Here is a 19,179-nt window from a genome sequence, read left to right as displayed (position 1 = left end):
TTGAATTTATATATATATATATATATATATATATATATATATATATATATATAACTTGCCAAACAAAAATTGCCACTGAACTTAAGAAATGATCCTATTCTTGTGGGTAAAATGACTTGACAGAACTAGATAATAACTGATGTTCCTTCCTCTACTTCAGGAAATCCCTGGTGTTACCACTAAAATTCAGTACAGTAAAAATCATGTATACATTTATGTCTTCATTGCAAGTTTATAAAAGCTCTTTCCTTACATAACTAAACAGGATTCTATTTCAGCCATGATGTCATTAAGAGCCTCAGATTGACATTCAATTATTTCTTATCCTTCATGTTTCCAGATAAAAATTACTTTTTCTGTCCCTGACTTTTTCTTCACATCCAGGACCCACATGAAGCCATAATAAACCATAATGCTTTAGATGCTTTTCTAGAGTTGGTAGTGATATATTCTTGAAGAGGAATACATTTAGGTTTTATCTAGTCTCTCCAACACCTAGCATTCTAATTCATAAAATTCATCAACTTGACAACCTCTCTCAAACTCTGTATTTTACATTAAATATGTAAGGAAATAAAAGGCAACAAGTTTGAATCAATAGGGTAATGTATAGTCTTCTCACAATGACTAACTTTATGTCTCATCCCAAAAGGTTTTTCATACCCTCAAATGTCTTTTTGTTCATTTTCATCACCATAGTTAAAACTTTTCCCTAGATTGAAGTTATAATGGTGGGGAAAATGCTGAAATTTTCTTAAGGAGTTTGCTTTTTACATATCTACTGGCTTGGCTCTTTTGCAATCATTTTTGTCAGAAATTATCAGACCTACAAGAGGGATTTTAAGCACTAGAATTTGCTGGCATGAAAAATAAAAAAATTGAGATGTCATTTGAAAACATTTTGTTTTCCCATGGTCACAATTTTAACTAACTCCAGGATGTTTTCTTCTTCCACATCTTCTGGAATTTACAAATATGTCACTATAGGAAACTTTTCCTTGTATGCTACAGCTACAGCTTTGTGCAAATCTGCTTGTTCTGATGTACTTTAACACTGGAGGGAGCAATCTAACAACACATTGGAAAACTAGAGTGCTTTTAATCACAGATATGAAAACAACAAATTAAACTACAGTACTAAAATACAATTTAAAACAATAACACAGCATGTTTTAGTTGGTAAAGCCCTTTAGATAGTCCCTTGGGCAGCACAACTAGTCAAAACTTAATTAAGCTTTGCTTCTTGGTATGAGGAAAAATACCCTCAAATGACAATTCATTGTACTTTACTAAAAGTCCTAGTTGAATGGTTTCTAGCAGCATTAACAAAATACACTTTTAGTGTTGGAAGTTGTACTGATAGACATACACCATAGCATTCATTCATCTCTGTTTTGGATACAAAACTTGGTGGGACTCCTAGGAAAAAGACTTAGGAGTAATTGAGGGGAGGAAGGAGGATGGGAAAATTGGGGGGGGGCAGTTCTTCCAGTGACTGCAAGTTGATCTAGAGCAAAATTGAGGCAGAGCAGTCAACATCACCCAGAGAGCACAGAGTGAAGGGGTTCGACCAAGGTCACGTTTACTCAACTAACAAATCCACTACTGACCAATTGTACACACAGGTTTTTAATAAAATTAGCATTTTAAGTCACTTTCAAAACATTTGGGAAAACATTCACCGTTTAACTTTCCAAAGGATTTTTCTTCAAATTCATAACAATCCCAGAAGACCTGATTTGAAAAACTATCCAGTAAAGTCCATGTTTCTTTGGGTCTGGCTCACTTCACTTAGTATAATTTTTTCCAAGTCCTTCCATTTCCTTACGAATGGGGCAATGTCATTCTTTCTGATAGAGGCATAAAATTCCATTGTGTATATGTACCACATTTTCCTGGTCCATTCGTCTAGGGAATACTTAGTACAGGTTTAGGCTAGTCACAGCCGAGGATCACAAGAGCCCATGCCCTTATGAACACATAAGATGATGTTAAGTGAAATGAACTCCATGTTATGGAAACAAGTATTATATCAGGTGTAATTATTTTCAACATGCCATGTGAAACTGTAGCTTTTTTTGTTGATGATCCTCTTGTATCCTCTGCCTGTGGTTGTACCTGCACTATCACTGTATCTCATCTGAGTACCCTGGATACTGTATATACTGGTATTAGAACTAGGGAAGGGAAAGGGAATATCAAAATCGAGAGACAAAGGATAAAAAGACAAACAACTCCAAAAGCAATACTTACAAAACTATTTGGTATAAACCAAATGAACAACTAATGGGGGGAGAGGGAAGGAGGGAGGGGGAGGGGGAAATGAGGGAGGAGGTAACAAATTGTACAAGAAATGTACCCACTGTCTTATGTATGAAACTGTAACCCGTCTGTACATCACTTTGACAATAAACAAGTAATTATTAATTTTTTACCTTTAAATAAAAACATATGAGTATAAAAAAGAGAAACTATCCATTAGCGCTAAACATTACAGAGAAGAGCATATACTAGAAAAAGCCTACACTGTGGGGCAGAGAGAATCAAAGCTACCAGCTTTTGGATTTTTTTTTTGGTGGTTGTACTAGGGTTTGAACTAAAGGTTGTAGAACTGGAGTAGCACTAGTCCTTTCAGCTTTAGTTCTTTTACAGATAATGTCTCACTTTTTGCCTGGGCTGACATCAGACCATGATCTTCCTCCCTATGTCTCCCACAAAGTAAGATTAGAAACATATACTACCACACCTAGCTTGTTTGTTGAGAAGAGTATCTCACAGATTTTGGCCCTTGCTGGCTTTGAGCTATAATCTTCCCTACCTCCAGCTTCTGAGCATCTGGGATTACAAGTGTGTTCCACTACAGTTAGACATAAAATCCAATTTTTCTTTTGCTAAACTCAATTTGTGATCTCTAAAGTCTTCACCAGATTACCACAGATTCAATAGCAGGAAACAAAATCTGGAATTCCAAGAAAAACCCCGAAGTTGGGAAATACAGTTAGCAACACCAGGAACCAGTCTCCAGAAGCTTGGCAGGGAGAAGAATTCATACCACACAGGCTTAAACACAGATGGTGCAGATCAGAAGTGCCTCTTATTCTCACTTATTGAGAAGTTGATGCACAATCATATGCCAGGCACTACACTACGTGCCAAGGTACAAGATGAGTTAGATGCTGCCTTCTATTGCATATGCACTAATTAAGAGGAAAGAAACTAGAAAAATACTAAATATTTACACAAGATGAGAAGAGTAAACTATAATAGAGGAAATGACTAGCATCTAAGAAAGCTCAGAGGAAAAAGTGGCTAGATCTACCTATGTTGTGGAACGGTAGGCATTTTCAGGGGCTAGAGTTTCAGGTACCTGCACTGCTACTGATAATATACAGTTGTGGAATATTAAAATATTTAAGCCAATATTTCCCAGTGGATCATGTCTGTAATCCTAGCTACTTCAGAGGCTGAAATAGGGAGGATTGTGTTTCTAGGCCAGTCAGGCACAAAAATACAAGAGACCCCTTTTCAACACATATCTAGGAATGGTAGCATGTGATTGTTATTGAATGCTGAGAGGAGAAGCATTGAGGTTCCAGATAGCCTGGACAGGAAAAAAATCTGTGGGACTCCATATCAATGGAAAAAAACTAGATTCAGTGGCATGCACCTGTTATCCCAGCTATAGTGAGTAGCTTATATGGGAGGGTCATGGTAGACATGGCAGGGCACAAAGCAAGATCCTATCTTTAAAAGTGTTCAGCCCCAAAAGGTAGAGGGCCTGCCTAGCAAGCATGAAGCCTTAAATTCAAGGTGGTGAGCACAAAAGAATTGTCTTTTAGCCCCTGTTCCCTGCAAACAGTACCCCAAACTTGGAAGTATCAGCGCAACAGTAATTCTTTTTTTAGTCATAAGGATCCCCTTTTAACCACGCATGAGTGTATGTCAATTAGATTACTCTTGGAGGATGTGGACTGCTAGTCACACCAAAAAGCCAAGAGGTTGCAAATTTCAGCCCCACCTCTGGCCTTTAGGGAGAGAAAGGGGTTAGAGATTGAGTTAACTAACAGTGGCCCACATCATGAAGCTTCCAAGTGAATCCCAAATGAAAGGCACTTAGACACTTGAATATAAACAAAGATTTTCCCAGATACAACTCCACAAACATGGGTAACAAAAGCAAAAAGAGACAAATGTGACATCAAACTATGGAGAATAAACTTCTCAAATGCATGGGAAAGAAAATAACTTAATTAAGTCATAAGCTAAAGAATGGAAAAGTATTTGTTAACTAGCTTTCCAAGAAGGGATTAATACCCATAAAATATTGGGAACTAAAACAAGTCAATAGCAAAAAACATAAAAAATCCAACTAAAATGGGCCAATGAATTTGAATAGATATTTTTCAAAAAAAGGTATACTAATGGCCAAATATATGGGGGAATGATCTGTAGTACTGCTTATCAGTGTAAACCTAATTAAAATGCAATTGGAGAGGCAACCACAAACATTTTTACTACAACAGAATTAAAAATACAAAGACTAGTAAAGAAAATCACTACCAAAATGTCCAGCAATACCACTACTGGTTATTCATCCAAAGGACATGAAATGAGTATGTTGAAAGACATCTGAACTTCCATATTTACTCCAGCACAAGTCACAGCAGCTGATATGGAATCAAACTTGGTGCTACGGATAGAAGAAAGGAGGCATTAAAGGAAAGTGATACATACAAAATGAAATATTATTCCAACCTAAATACAAGTGAAACCCTGGATTTGTGGAAATATGAATACAACTGGTGTACATAATATTAAATGAAGTAAGCCAGGGACAGAAGGACAAAGCATTCATACTTTCACTTTTTTGTGGATGCTAAGTATCTGATATGATAGAAGAAAACTGTATCAGAGTGGTCAATAAAGACTAGGAAGATTAAATGGATTAATGGAAGATTAATGTTGATAGTGAATACCAAAATACATTTACATAGAATGAATTAACTCTCATATTGTTTGGTATATTAATAGTTAAAAATAATTTGTGATGTATTTCAAAATTTCTCTATGAGTTCAAAGTTTCCCAACACATAAGAATGATAAATGTTTGAGGAAACAGAAATGCTACTTATCCTGATTTGTACATTGTACATTGTACACAGATACTGGATTATCACACTGTGCCTTGTAAATGCATACAATATTTATTTATCAACATTCTTAAAATAGAAACTACATGAGAGAGTTTATTCAGACAGCTCCAGACAGGAAAACACGGGAAGGCACTGAGATCGTGGCACCTGTCTGGAGAAAGTGTGGCAAATCCTCACCCCTGCCCAATACTGGCCCTCCCTATAGTAAACTAGTAGTTGTAAGTAAAGTGTTTTCCTGAGTTCTAGGAGTCATGCTACCAAATTATCAAATCTTGCAAAGACGTGGTGATGAGAAGTCTCAAATGACAAAAAATTGGTCAGAAGAACTGGGACTTGGAAGAAGGGCAGTTTTTTTTGTTGGATAGAGCCCATACGCTCCAGGGCTTTCTCTAAGGATTGGGGCATCAGAATCACACTGAATTATTGAATACCCAGTTGGTGTCAGAGAAAATGTGATTCAGAGAATTTGTTGGTATTAAAAAAACATCCCAGAGAAGTCAGCCTTCCTTATAAAAATTACTTGATTGGTCATATAGGCCATACTTTTATAAAGGCTTATGTGTTTTAGGAAGGAATAAAGAAAAATTTGAGTGGTTGCCTAGCATGCATGCAGCACTACACAAACAGAAAAAGCAGGAAGTGGCACTGTGGATCAAGTGGCAGAGTGCTAGCCTTGAGCAAAATGAAGCCAGGAACAGTGCTCAGGCCCTCAGTTCAAACACCAGGAGTGGCAAAAAAGAAAAAAACATTCTATGAGTTCAAAATAGCAGAGACTAATGGTTTTCAAGTATACGTTCTCCTGTTTTTGTTCTTAATAGTAGAAACGTGTAAGATCTAGCTATATACAAAGCCTGACAGCTAGAGGCTGCTTCTTCTAACTACTTTATAGCTCAGTGTAAAGATATGATTAAAATTTAAACCACTATATTCAAGAAGTGACATATGCATATATATATTTTGACAAGAAAATTACTTGTCCTTCTAATCAGCTGATATGATAGTTGCAGCCGTATTTGCCCACATAATCAAGGTCAACATATAAGAATATGTCAAAGACACAACGTAGAAGTCACCGGGCTTTGGTGACCCACAACAGTGCTGTCTGTCCACTTTTGGTCTCTGGCATATGTCTTCACATTTTGAAATTTCTTGATTATACCTGCTGACCTTGTATTCTAAGCACTATAGAAACACATTCATTCAAGCATTAATTCAAACTACTTAATATGTTACTCTTCATAAGAATACTTACTTGCATATGAGTTCCTCAAAACAAACAATGCACAAAATCTGAAAGGAAACAACTCAATGCTATTTCAAAACTAGTAATAGGCCAGGGGATTTTCTTCTATTATTTTCATTGTTTGGAGGAGTTTGCTTTGTTTTGGGTTGTTTGCTGATACTAGAGTTTGAATGTAGGTCCTTGTGCTTACTAAGATGGTTCTCTACCACTTAAGCTATGCCCCTAACCAGGGGATGGGATCTTTTTTTGTCCTTTGCTTTGGGCACCCTTTTTAAATCCTAGCATGGCAATAATTGCCTATTTTCTCACTCCCTTAAATTGGTACTGGACCAAGCATTCATACATCTCTTACCTAAGTATGAAATTTTCTTGAGGGCAGGAATTGTACCTCACTTGTCTCTATAAAATCCAGTTCCTAGAATATAGCAGATGTTAATTAGTGCTCATTGATTGCAACTATACTCATATTTATTGAATAAACCATGCTTTTATATTCTTATACACAATATTTATTCTAATAATTCAAATAACTATATGGGAAAGAAAGTGATGAGAGAATATACTTTTATCTCTAGTTTAAAGTGGGAGGGGGTATGAGGGACAAGGTAACAAACAGTACAAGAAATGAGGGCTGGGGATATAGCCTAGTGGCAAGAGTGCCTGCCTCGGATACACGAGGCCCTAGGTTCGATTCCCCAGCACCACATATACAGAAAACGGCCAGAAGCGGCGCTGTGGCTCAAGTGGCAGAGTGCTAGCCTTGAGCGGGAAGAAGCCAGGGACAGTGCTCAGGCCCTGAGTCCAAGGCCCAGGACTGGCCAAAAAAATAAAAAAAAAGAAATGTATCCAATGCCTAACGTATGAAACTGTAACCTCTCTGTACATCAGTTTGATAATAAAAATTTGAAAAAAAAATAAAGTGCATGTCAAGAAGTATGTCCAATGATTTGTTCTATCCTCCTATGGCTATTGTAGTCCATCATCAACAGGAGACACAGTCTAAGACCTCTGGTGAATGCCTGAGAAAAGCAAATATGCTATTTTTATCTATACTCACTTCCTTATGGTAACATTAACTTTATGAGTTACACACAGTAAGAATTTAAATACGACTGAAAATGGAATAATTTTTATAACAATATACTGTAGTAAAGGTTACATAATATAATCTTCTCTCCCTGAAAATATTTTTGTGTTAGTAGCAGGATTTGAACTCAGGACCTCACACTTGCTAGGCAAGCCAGAGCTCTAACTCTTGAGTCATGTCTCTTATCCTTTTTTTGCTAGTTATTCTTTGGATAGTTAACCTGAGACTATAATCTTCCAATTTACATCTTCTAGCAGCTAGGATATAATCTTCCCAATATCTACCCTCAAGAAGCGGAGATTACAAGTACGTATCATCACACCTCAAAATATCTCATCACACAGTACTTAACCTTGACTTGATGGTGGGTTACTGAAACCAGAGAAAGCCACATTTCAGATAAAGGAAGGACAACTGTATTGACATTTCCATTTTGCATGAGAGGAAAGTGAGGCTCTAGAGAAGTTAATGAATTTTCCCAATTCTCATATATAGGAAATAGGCTGAAATGGGAATTGGAACCCAGTGTGTCTTATATCAAAATGCACTTTCAGAGCAACATATTCCAGAAACAGCCTGATAATACGTAGTGTTGCAAGGCAGACAGAATATCCTCTTTGGTTTAAAAATCAGCTATAGATAATAAAGTCAGACTAAATTATGTTGCAAGTTGCCAAGTCAATACTAATTATATCACATACAATTTTTGCTGGTTTTCTGATGAATAAATACCTTTGCCTTGACAAATCTGAGTAGAGAGAAATATTAATCTGGTCATTGAATTGGCATAGTTAGTAAAACATGAAGAAAATTGCCCTGAAATAATCAAGGTGGAACTGGCATGTTATAGAAAATGTGTGAGAAAAAAATTGAGAAAATCTTTAGATGTGATATAGACTTCACAAGATCAAATAGAATGTACTAAATTATCAAGAAATTAATCAATCCATCCTATTATTTCTAAATATTCAAGCATACACATAACTAGAACTTATACAGTGAAATCAGGTGGCCATTATCCTCCAAATATTAAGAAGATAACAAATATTTGTTAATCTATCATAAAAAGAGAGATGATATCCCAATTCTCAAAGGTCAAGAAATCAGAAACTGGCAAAACTGACTCAAATCTAAAAACTAGTCTTAATTTGATTTACAGACCTTTTCCTCAAAGGAGAAAGCCATTTTTACTGTTAAGTACTCTCTAATGAAATATGAAAATTTTATGGAACACAGTAAATCCTTTTTCATTGCAAATTCATTAAGATAAACTAAGCTATTTTTCAGCATTACTAGATACGAGATTTTTCTATCTTGATATTTTTCCAAAAATAGGAATTACAAAATATTATTTCATTGCCCCTTTTAGTATTTACTTATTTATTTTATTTATTTATCTTTTTGCCAGTCCTGGGCCTTTGACTCAGGGCCCGAGCACTGTCCCTGGCTTCCTTTTGCTCAAGGCTAGAACTTTGCCACTTGAGCCACAGCGCCACTTCTGGCCGTTTTCCATATATGTGGTACTGGGGAATTGAACCCAGGCCTTCATGTATATGAGGCAGGCTCTCTTGCCACTAGGCCATATTCCCATCCCTCCTTTTAGTATTTAAATTGTACCATAAAATAGTTTACTAATCAAAAGAGTTAAGAGAAACAATCATATAAAGATTTACCATAACATTAGTGTGATGTTTTCTGATTTTTCCTTGAAAATGCAAATACAGGAACAAACACATAATGATCTAGTAATAGGAAACTAGTAATAGGAAACCAGATTGTACACGTTTGTCCTTGGATCAAGCTTTAACGAAATCATGAAGCTAATTCCGAGCTGGAAACCAATCAGCAGAAAATTCCTAACAGCTAGGACACAGCATCATTTCAGGAAAAAATAAAAATTAAAACTGCTTATTAATTTTCTCAAGTTCTTATTTTTATTAGTGGCATGTGGGCTTTAAAACATCCAAACAGCTATGGAATAATTTCCAGATAGTTACATTTTTAATATTTTCATTTAATTTAGAAGAAAGAATTTATGGATCATATTAATGATATTTTTAAATATAAAATAAAATTATCTGTAAGTAGTTGTACAAAGGGAGCTGGGAATGTGGCCTAGTGGTAGAAGGCTTGCCTAGCATGCATGAAGCCCTGGGTTCAATTCCTCAGCACAACATAAACAGAAAAGGCCGGAAGTGACGCTGTGGCTCAAGTGGTAGAGTGCTAGCCTTGAACACAAAGAAACTCAAGAGACAGTGCCCAGGCCTAGAAAAGTAGTTGTACAAAGGAATTGCCATTCACCAAAGAAGTTTATGAATTCAGAGTACCTTGATCAATGTCACTCTTTTCAACATTCTCACCCACCCCTCCCAACCCACCCCTTTCCTTAATTGTGGTATTTTAAAGCTGGGTCTGTAGTAGTATGACACTGGCACAAAAAAGAGCAGCTCTATTATTTATAGTAATATAAGGATGATCTTGTGAACTACTTTTGATTACCTGTGTATGTATGTGTGTCTGTGTGTGCTTGTGTGTGTGTATCCACGCCTATTTTGACACAGGTCTTGCTATATGGCCAAAACTAGCCTCAAACTCACTCATGTTTCAATTTCCCAAGTGCTAGTATTACAGATGTTCACCACCACTTCAAGCCATAGAATGGCAATGTTCTTTTTTAAGAAATATTTTAGTTCTTTGTTCAGATTAAGATTTATTATCTCCTTAGGTTACTGCTATTCAGATATTTCGCCAGTTGTCAGCCACTTACTCAGTAAATACTCCTTGAATTCTGTGCTAGACAATTGGGATACAGCAACAGACAGCTAAATTTCTGTACTCAGAAATGGAAGCAGATCATAAATAAGGAAACAAAAACATTTTAGGTAATTAGACCATTTAAAAATTCATGTAAGGGGGAGCACAGAAATGGTAAGACAAGGGATGAATAAATGCAGCAGTGATACACACTATACACTATATTGAACATGAACTATACAGCTTATGGGGGAGGGGTGTCAGAAAAAACCTGGGAGAAAATAAGGGAAAAGGTGACACTGTTCAAAAAGACTTAGGACTTATCTAACTGTAACCCCTTTCTACATCATTCTTACAATAAATAGATACTTGAATACATAACAATAAAACATAACAACTAAAAAAATAATCAAGTAAAGGCATCAGGGAAGGAGGTTGTAACTCAGTGGTAGAGCGCAAGCCTAGCACTAAAAGAGTCCTGAGTTCCATCCTCAGCAGCAGTAGTAGTAGCAAGAGTAGTAATATAGGAAAAAGGGAGGAAAGGAAACAGTAATGGGAAACAGAACACAATGCTGAGAGCAAAGCTCCATACCATTTTCCTGGGTTCTGAGCACCATTATAGAACACACATGTGGCCCAAATCTCCAATAAGATATACAGTAAGATAGAAACACATATTTGTACATTAATAAAACTTATTAAATATTGTAATAGAGTAGCAAAGAGCCCTATATATAAAACCAGACTTCCTGGGCTTGCCTCACATGCCCATAATTTACAGGGTGATCTTGGAAAATGTTCTAAAGTGCTCTATGCTACACTGTCCTAATTTTCAAAATAGAAATAGTACTTGGAATCCAGCAACTCCTGTCTGTATTCCCAGTTACTCAGGAGACTGAGTCCTGGAACATCAAGGCTAACCTGGAAAGAAAATTCTGCCAGATTGCAACTCCAAAATAAGCAGGAAAAAAAGCAGGATGTGGTTCAACTGGTAGAATGCCAACCAAGTAAGTGTAAAGTCCAGAGTTCAGACAGAAAAAAAATAGAGATAGCAGTCAAGTGTCAGGTTTAACTCATGGGGTTTTATGAGAAATAATGTTGAATGTGTAAAACACCTAACCACATGCCTGAAATACATTAAAACTATGTGTGGCTTGTGTGGTACAAAGTTTTGATTAGAAGGATGGGAAGCAGGGTCAGCGATCTGAAATATATTTGACCACAAAGCAAGAATTGTTTGCACCAAACAAAATATCCATAGAATGGCAGCAGCAGTGGCTCACATCTGTGATCATAGCTACTCAAGAAGCTGAGATCTGAAGATTGCAGTTCAAAGCCACCTTGGGTACATTTCTTTTTGAAAAGTGTTACCCCTTCCCTCCTTCTATTTAGCTGACTTATATAACTATCACCCTTCTGTACATCACCTTCACAATAACAATAAGTAAGTTCTCTTTTAATGGAGAAGTAAAAAATTACCTGATACAAACAAAAAATGAAGTAATTGAATAGATCATATAGCATAAAAAAGAATTGAAACCAGATATCCTAGTAATATTTAACAATATTTTGTTACTGTCACCACTTTTAGGGAAATAAAGCAGCAGACGGTTGTCTGACAAAGTTACATCTTACACATTTAATTTGCATTCTCTCTATGCATACAGTTTCCCAAGTCAATTTAGCTGCATAAGGGAAACAATGATATCTTTCTACTTATTATCTTGTGGTGATAATTATGTTGCACTGAGTCCAGAAGTAACTCAATTTTTCTACTTTTTAGATATGGCAAGAGAAATCAAGTGAACAATGTCTGCTGTTTACCTCAGCTTGTTAGAGTCAAAGCAATGCTGCAATTCTTATCTTTGCTCCAAAAGGACACAGTGCCTTTCACTTTACAAAAATTGTTGCTGATAGTCTCGGTAGATAAAATCATTTAATACAGTCAATGTGGTATAATACCACTAAATATTCAAATAAAGTGACAATGCCCCCACACACCCTCAAAAAAAGTCACCCTGGGAAAGAAAGTCTGTGAAACACTTATCTCCACTTAACCAACAAAAAGCCAGAGTGGAGCTGTAACTTAAGTAGTTGAGTATCAGCTTGAGCAAAAATGCTAACAAAGAGTGCCCAGGTCTTGAGTTCAAACCTCAGTACTGCGCACATGCATACACACTCATGTACTCACATGCATGGGTGCGTGCATGCACGCGCACGCACACACACACAATCAGGCAACATCAAATCCTCAAAAGGGTTATGTGAGAGACGTAGGTGTGTGTTGATGTTTCATTGTACATTTGCACAATTCTAGTAGTGTATAGGGGCCAAATTTGGGAATACATGGATGTGTACATGAGTGGAAAACAATTCTCAGAAGAGAAGGGTACATATAATGATGAAATATCCAAAGTGAGGGAGATGGGGCAGCAAGAACAGTTAAGTCACCAAAGATCTGATTGCTACACTTGGCAACTGTGCTGAAACCTCTTGAATTGTTTTTCTAAGTAATGGAACCATTTTCTGTAAATGCTTGACAGAAATTCTTCAAGTTCCGCTGTTGAAATATGAGGTTCCTCCTCTGGAGAAAATGAAGTAGGGAGTATCTCAGGATAATATCCACAGACAATTCAAACTCCTCAAACACTAGATAACAATGGCCAGAACTCTTCCCTAATTTATCAATTCCATATGTCACAATGGAATGCAAGATGTCAGTATCCTTCCTCTAAGTTCTATAAGCAAAATTAGGGTGACAGAAAAATTGAGAAAATCCTGCACAATTTTAAAGAAAAACTCTTCACACTTAACCCAATTTTACCATCTGTTAAGGTATTTATATATTTAGCCCTCTTTTTCATTCTTTAATCTGAATTGAAAAAGTTACTTTTTTCTCTCAGACTAATACTGTTGCCATAAAATTAAACCATAAATGGAACTTAGCTAGTTTTCAGTGTTGGAGGACCAGTATGTTGACAAGAAGTGTAGTTAGGGAATACTTTCAATAATCAAAGAAGTAGGTAACAGCATCTTTTTTGTTGCCCCAAACCCCACTAAGACATTGTTTTAGTAAAATGGGAGGACGGAAAGTACAAGGAAGGAAAAAGGTAGAATGGCCTACAGTTGTTGTAAAGGCAGAATTTGAGGCAGGTTGATCAAATATGGCTTTTGTCTAGAACAAGTAGTTGATGGTGTGTAAATTTGTTTTTTTTGCTTTGGTCTTTCTTAAATGTATGTGTAATATTCATATTTCATAATATCATGAGGCTTTCAGACTGTCATACACCTAACAATTCTCATTTGCAATGTTGTCTAAATACCTGATGACTGACAGGCTCCCAAGTTCCAAACTACATTTTTTTTTTTTTTTTTTTTTTTTTTTTTTTTTTTTTTTTTGGCCAGTCCTGGGCCTTGGACTCAGGGCCTGAGCACTGTCCCTGGCTTCTTCCCGCTCAAGGCTAGCACTCTGCCACTTGAGCCACAGCGCCGCTTCTGGCCGTTTTCTGTATATGTGGTGCTGGGGAATCGAACCTAGGGCCTCGTGTATCCGAGGCAGGCACTCTTGCCACTAGGCTATATCCCCAGCCCCCCAAACTACATTTTATGGACATTTTAGATAAGAACTTAATTGCTTTGAACATTCCTTTAAATTCAGTTTAATGGAATTTGATATGGCCAACATACATCCTACTTAACTTCTTAACTGTCATCTATGATAGCTAATATGAGAAAATTTTCCAATTAAGCAACTGTTCAGTTGCCATGAACAGTAAATCAGGAGGTTTCCCTTATTCTCTTCTCTTTTATTCTAGAACAATTCAAAAGAAAAAGGTCTTCAAAGTCATGAGAAATATCGTCAGTCTCAGAAATGGTATTCTCCTTGTGACTCTCTTTAACAAAAACAGCCATTTCTGAATCATATCTCTCTTCCATATGGCTGCTATGATTTTATGAACCAACACATGCTTAGCCTTAACAGACATGCACAAATTCATGCTACCTCCTTAGACAAATAATTACAAAATAGAGCAAGACCTAGCAATGCGTGTTATGAGTCCAAGGACCTGTTGTCTTGGATACATCTCTCCTTTTTCCAGGACATTAGTTTTCTCAACAGTAAAGCAAAATGGTTGACCTTGATGTAATATTTAGTGCTAATTACTCTTCTAAAATTACTGTAAATTTTGTTTTATGGCAGGTGCATTAACCTTATTATAAATTTTAAGAAAATATAAACTTACCTTTTCCAGTGTGTGGGACCCAACCACTTCTTATGAACTGTCTCTACAAGCCCTTGGTAAAGAAAGTAATATGGGTTAATAGGATGCCAACCACCAGGAAAACAAATTTTAATATGTTATTCATGATATTTTTAGAAATGAAATTATTCAAATAAAGTGCTGAAATTTACAAAACTTGTGTGGACTGGCCTAGCTCATATTGTAATTTCTTCTTGTGAAAAGAATGGGTAATAGTAACACTAATCATCACTGTTGGCATAGTAATCACTGAGACATTAATGAGACATACTGACCTGCATATTGCCTCAATATTCCATTTGGTAATGAGAGGAGAAAACTAAAGGTTATAATTTTTATGAGATACAATTTCAAAAGTATCTGTCACTTAGCCAATAGTGGAAGCACTCATTATGCTAGTGTGATACAGCAATGCACAAGGACAGCATGACTCTAAAAGAGCCAGTGAACCAAATGCAATCCTACAAAAGAAACCTTGTGGTCACTAGATCTTACAGATATACTCAAAGCATCAAAGGCAATAAGACTCCCTTCTATTTATAAACCTCCCAAGAGAAAACATCCCATAGCTTTCCTCAGGAACCCTTTCCAGTGTTTCACAATAGATTCCTCTTTAAGTCTAACCCAAATCTCCCACATTCCATCTTGAGTTTATTGCATCATCTAACAATTAAGGGAACATTTGTTGACTACCTTTCCTATCTGAGCCATTGATGTATCTAAAGGTAATTATCCACTTGTCACTCCAGTGTACATCAATTAAAACAGTTCTTCGACAGTGCTCCCAGGGGACATATTCTGTGACTATTACTTCAGGTAAATGCCCTATATGGGGACTCTGGTAAGTTCTGCTTACCAGTTCTGGATTCACATTTCTCTTCCTATGTCCTTAGCTCTAAACTTAATATTTCAAATTTTGATGGGATCTATAGGTCCTATTCCTTCCCTAAATTTTATCAAGCCATGTCGCTCAAGATTATCCCAAATAGTGTTGCATTGCTACAGTATAAAAATACAAATTAAAAAACAATCCAGGCACTAGTTCACAAATGGAAAACTGGGCAAAGCAATTTAGCTTTGCTATCTCCTAGTCAGAGGCCAAGAAACTATTCAAGTGGTATTTCTCAGGAAATAAATGTTTAGACTTCTGGGCAGAAGCCAGAAAACTGGAATGGTGATGTGCTTCTTGACTCCCCAGTTATTATGTCACCACGAAAATATTTTGGCCAAGCTCTAGAGTCTCTCTTCATTTCCAGTCCACTTCAGCTTGTAAAGTTAGGTTCTTTGGTGCGTTACAGTGCAGGTCGAGGTGCGTATATATAGTTGCATTATCCTATGTTACATATTTTAACTCTGAACTTTGAAGTTTTACAAAAGTATTTTCAATATAATAGCTGTCTTCTTCCATATTTCTCAGTAACAGAACTAATGCCTCTCCAAGGGTTCTGTCTTCTGTTACTAAATTATAATCAGTAAGAGATTAGAAATGGTGCTCACTGGTACTGGCATAAAAACAGACCTGAATACCAATGGAATAGGATAGAAGACCCAGAAATAAAGCCATATTCTTACAGTCAGCTGATATTCGACAAAGGAGCTAAAGACATACTATGGAAAAAACATAGCCTCTTCAACTACCGGTGCTGGGAAAACTGGGCAGCCACATGTAGAAAACTCAGAGTGGACCCTAGCCTATCACCATGCACAAAGATCAACTCAAAATGGATTAAGGACCTCAACATCAGATCTGAATCCTTAAAACTACTGAAGGACAGAGTAGGAGAGACACTAGAACTTATAGGCACAGGTAGGAGCTTCCTGAACATAGTCCCAGGGCACAACAGATAGGGGAGAGACTCGACAAATGGGACCACTACAAAATAAAAAGTTTCTGCACAGCTAAAGACACAGCCACTAAACTAGAAAGACAGACAACCATATGGGAAAGGATCTCCACCAGCACATCAACAAAGGCCTAATATCTGTCATCTGCAGAGAACTCAAAAAACTAATCTCCTCCAAACCCAGTAAACCAATTATTAAATGGGCAAAGGAGCTAAAAAGAGACTTCACAGGAGAAGAGATAAAAAATGGCAAAGAAACATATGAGGAAATGTTCAACATCCCTGGCAGTAAAGGAAATGCAAATGAAAACAACCCTGAGATACCACCTCACTCCAGTTAAAATGGCCCATACTCTGAACTCAGCCAACAACAAATGCTGGAGGGGATGCAGGGAAAGAGGAACCCTTCTCCACTGTTGGTGGGAGTGCAAATTAGTACAACCACTTTGGAGAACAGTATGGAGGTTCTCAAAAAGCTCAGCATAGATATACACAGCCATACCACTCCTAGGCATCTATCCTGAACAACAGGTCTCAGGATATCATAAAGACATCTGCACATCCATGTTTATCACTGTACAAATCACAATACCCAAAATATGGAAACAACCCAGATGCCCTACTACGGATGAATGGATTCAAAAACTGTGGTACCTATACACAATGGAATACTACATAGCGATTAGAAATGATAAAATATTGGTATTTGCAGGGAACTGGTCAGACCTTGAACAAATAATGTTGAGTGAGACAAGCCTAGAACACAGAGAACAAAGGGGCATGGACTCCTTGATATATGACTGTTATGGAGGGGGGGCAGTAGAAATGGTGCTCAATGGATTTAACACTGGCATAATTTAGAATTAGTAACCGATCCTAAACAGAGGCAGTATAGATATAAAACACAGTGATCAGATTGGAGGCTTCTAAAAGATTATTCTAGGCTCTCAATTGCTATCCTATTTGTAATTGCATTCTAAACCACCCTCTACAACCCCATACTACCAACACATTTACTTCATTTTTTAATATTTTATTATCTTTAAGTAGTTCTACAAAGGAGTTTATGAATACTGTGTGTCTTGATCAATGTCAATCCCATTCAATATTCTCACTCACCCCCTCTCAACCCACCCCTTTCCTTATGTTTTTCCTATTTTCAGGATATGCATAGGGTTTTTTTTGCCATTTAACAAAGCACTTTATGTATAGAATGTATATTGACCTGTGTCATTCCTTCAAAATGTCCACCCCCACTTAGACCCACCCCTTGCCCCCTTTTCTTAATTTTGTGGTATATACAATGAATTCTTAAATGTATTCACTCCTTTCTCCTTGTTCCCTCTCTTGCAGGTACCTATTTTCTGGCCCCTTAATGGACAAATGGTTCAAGCAATATGGCATGTATACACAGTGGAATTCTACTCATCCACCAGAAAGAATGATATTGTACCATTCATAAGGAAATGGAAAAATTAAGGAAACCAGACACACAGAAACACAGGTTGCATGGTTTTCCCATTTGTGGTAGCTCAAATGTGCCTATAAATTTGGAAGTAAATGCACTGGGTGCTTATGCAAGTGATTACAAATTAATTTACTGAAGTATAATAGACTTGATGGAGAATTAAATTGTATAATTGTTTAGAAAGACTCAAAGTCTAATTTATTAACTGACAAAACTGGACATATTTATGGTGCATGATAGGTGTGCCAATGGTTTAATTGAGGTACTTAGCATATGTGTTGCATCAAGTGGTTCTGTTTTGTAGTGAAAATGCTTAAAATCTACCTTCAGGAATTTTAAGGATACCATATATCATAATTAACTTTACTCATCATGTTATGCCAAAGATATGTTGAGCTTACTCCTAATACCTAAGTGAAATTCAGAATCCTTTAGGAACATCTCATTGTCTCCTGGTAACCACCATCCCTATTTTCTGTTTCTATGAGTTCAACTTTTTAAGATTCTACATACAGTGAGCACATGCAGCATCTTTCTTTCAATGCCTGGCTTATTTCACTTAGTATAATGTCCACTAGTTCAATCCATGGTGTTCCCAAGGACAGAAGTATCTTCTCTAAGGTTGAAAAGTATTCCATTTTGTAAATCTAGTGCATTATTTGTCCATCAGTTAGTGGACACTGATTGTTTCTGATTTAGCTATTGTGAAGAGAGCTGCAATAAACATGGGAATGTAAATGTCTCTTCAATATGTAAATCATTTTAGATGGATATCTAGGAATGAGACTGCTGAATCCTATGGTAATTCTAGTTTTAATTCATATACTGATTTCCATATTGTTTTCCATAATGGTTGTACTTAATTTATGTGCACTGCAATACTTTCCTTTTGCCCATATTCTTCTCCAGCATTTGTTACTTTTGTGCGGTTGATAACAGCCATTCTATCAGGTACCTATCTCTATATTATCTAAAGAACATTTTACTAATAGCTAGTGTTTATTACTTGCTTATTGTTTTCCTGACTTCCTCTTCTAAACTCTTCGCAGATACTTCTGTCTATTTTCTCCACTGATTTAATCCCAAATTCCCTAAACGATGCTGGATACAAACTACGACATCAATAAATAAGTTCTAGATGAAATAAGGAATTGGAAACCCAAATGATGTATAGCTAGCATATTTAGTATTTTCACTTGGCACTATGATATATTCTAGTTTGATAAATAGGGAAGCCAGTAACCATCAGTTAAGCCATAAAGTTGAAAAGAGAAGTATCATGTATAATTCATTCACTTAGAACTTATTATTAGATGTGGCTTTCAGTTATTTCTCTATTTCAAAACATCTGTGTGGTGCTTACTAGCT

The sequence above is a fragment of the Perognathus longimembris genome, chromosome 28, assembly GCF_023159225.1.
Source record: "Perognathus longimembris pacificus isolate PPM17 chromosome 28, ASM2315922v1, whole genome shotgun sequence".
Classification (NCBI taxonomy): domain Eukaryota; kingdom Metazoa; phylum Chordata; class Mammalia; order Rodentia; family Heteromyidae; genus Perognathus; species Perognathus longimembris.
This window is presented reverse-complemented; position numbering follows the sequence as displayed.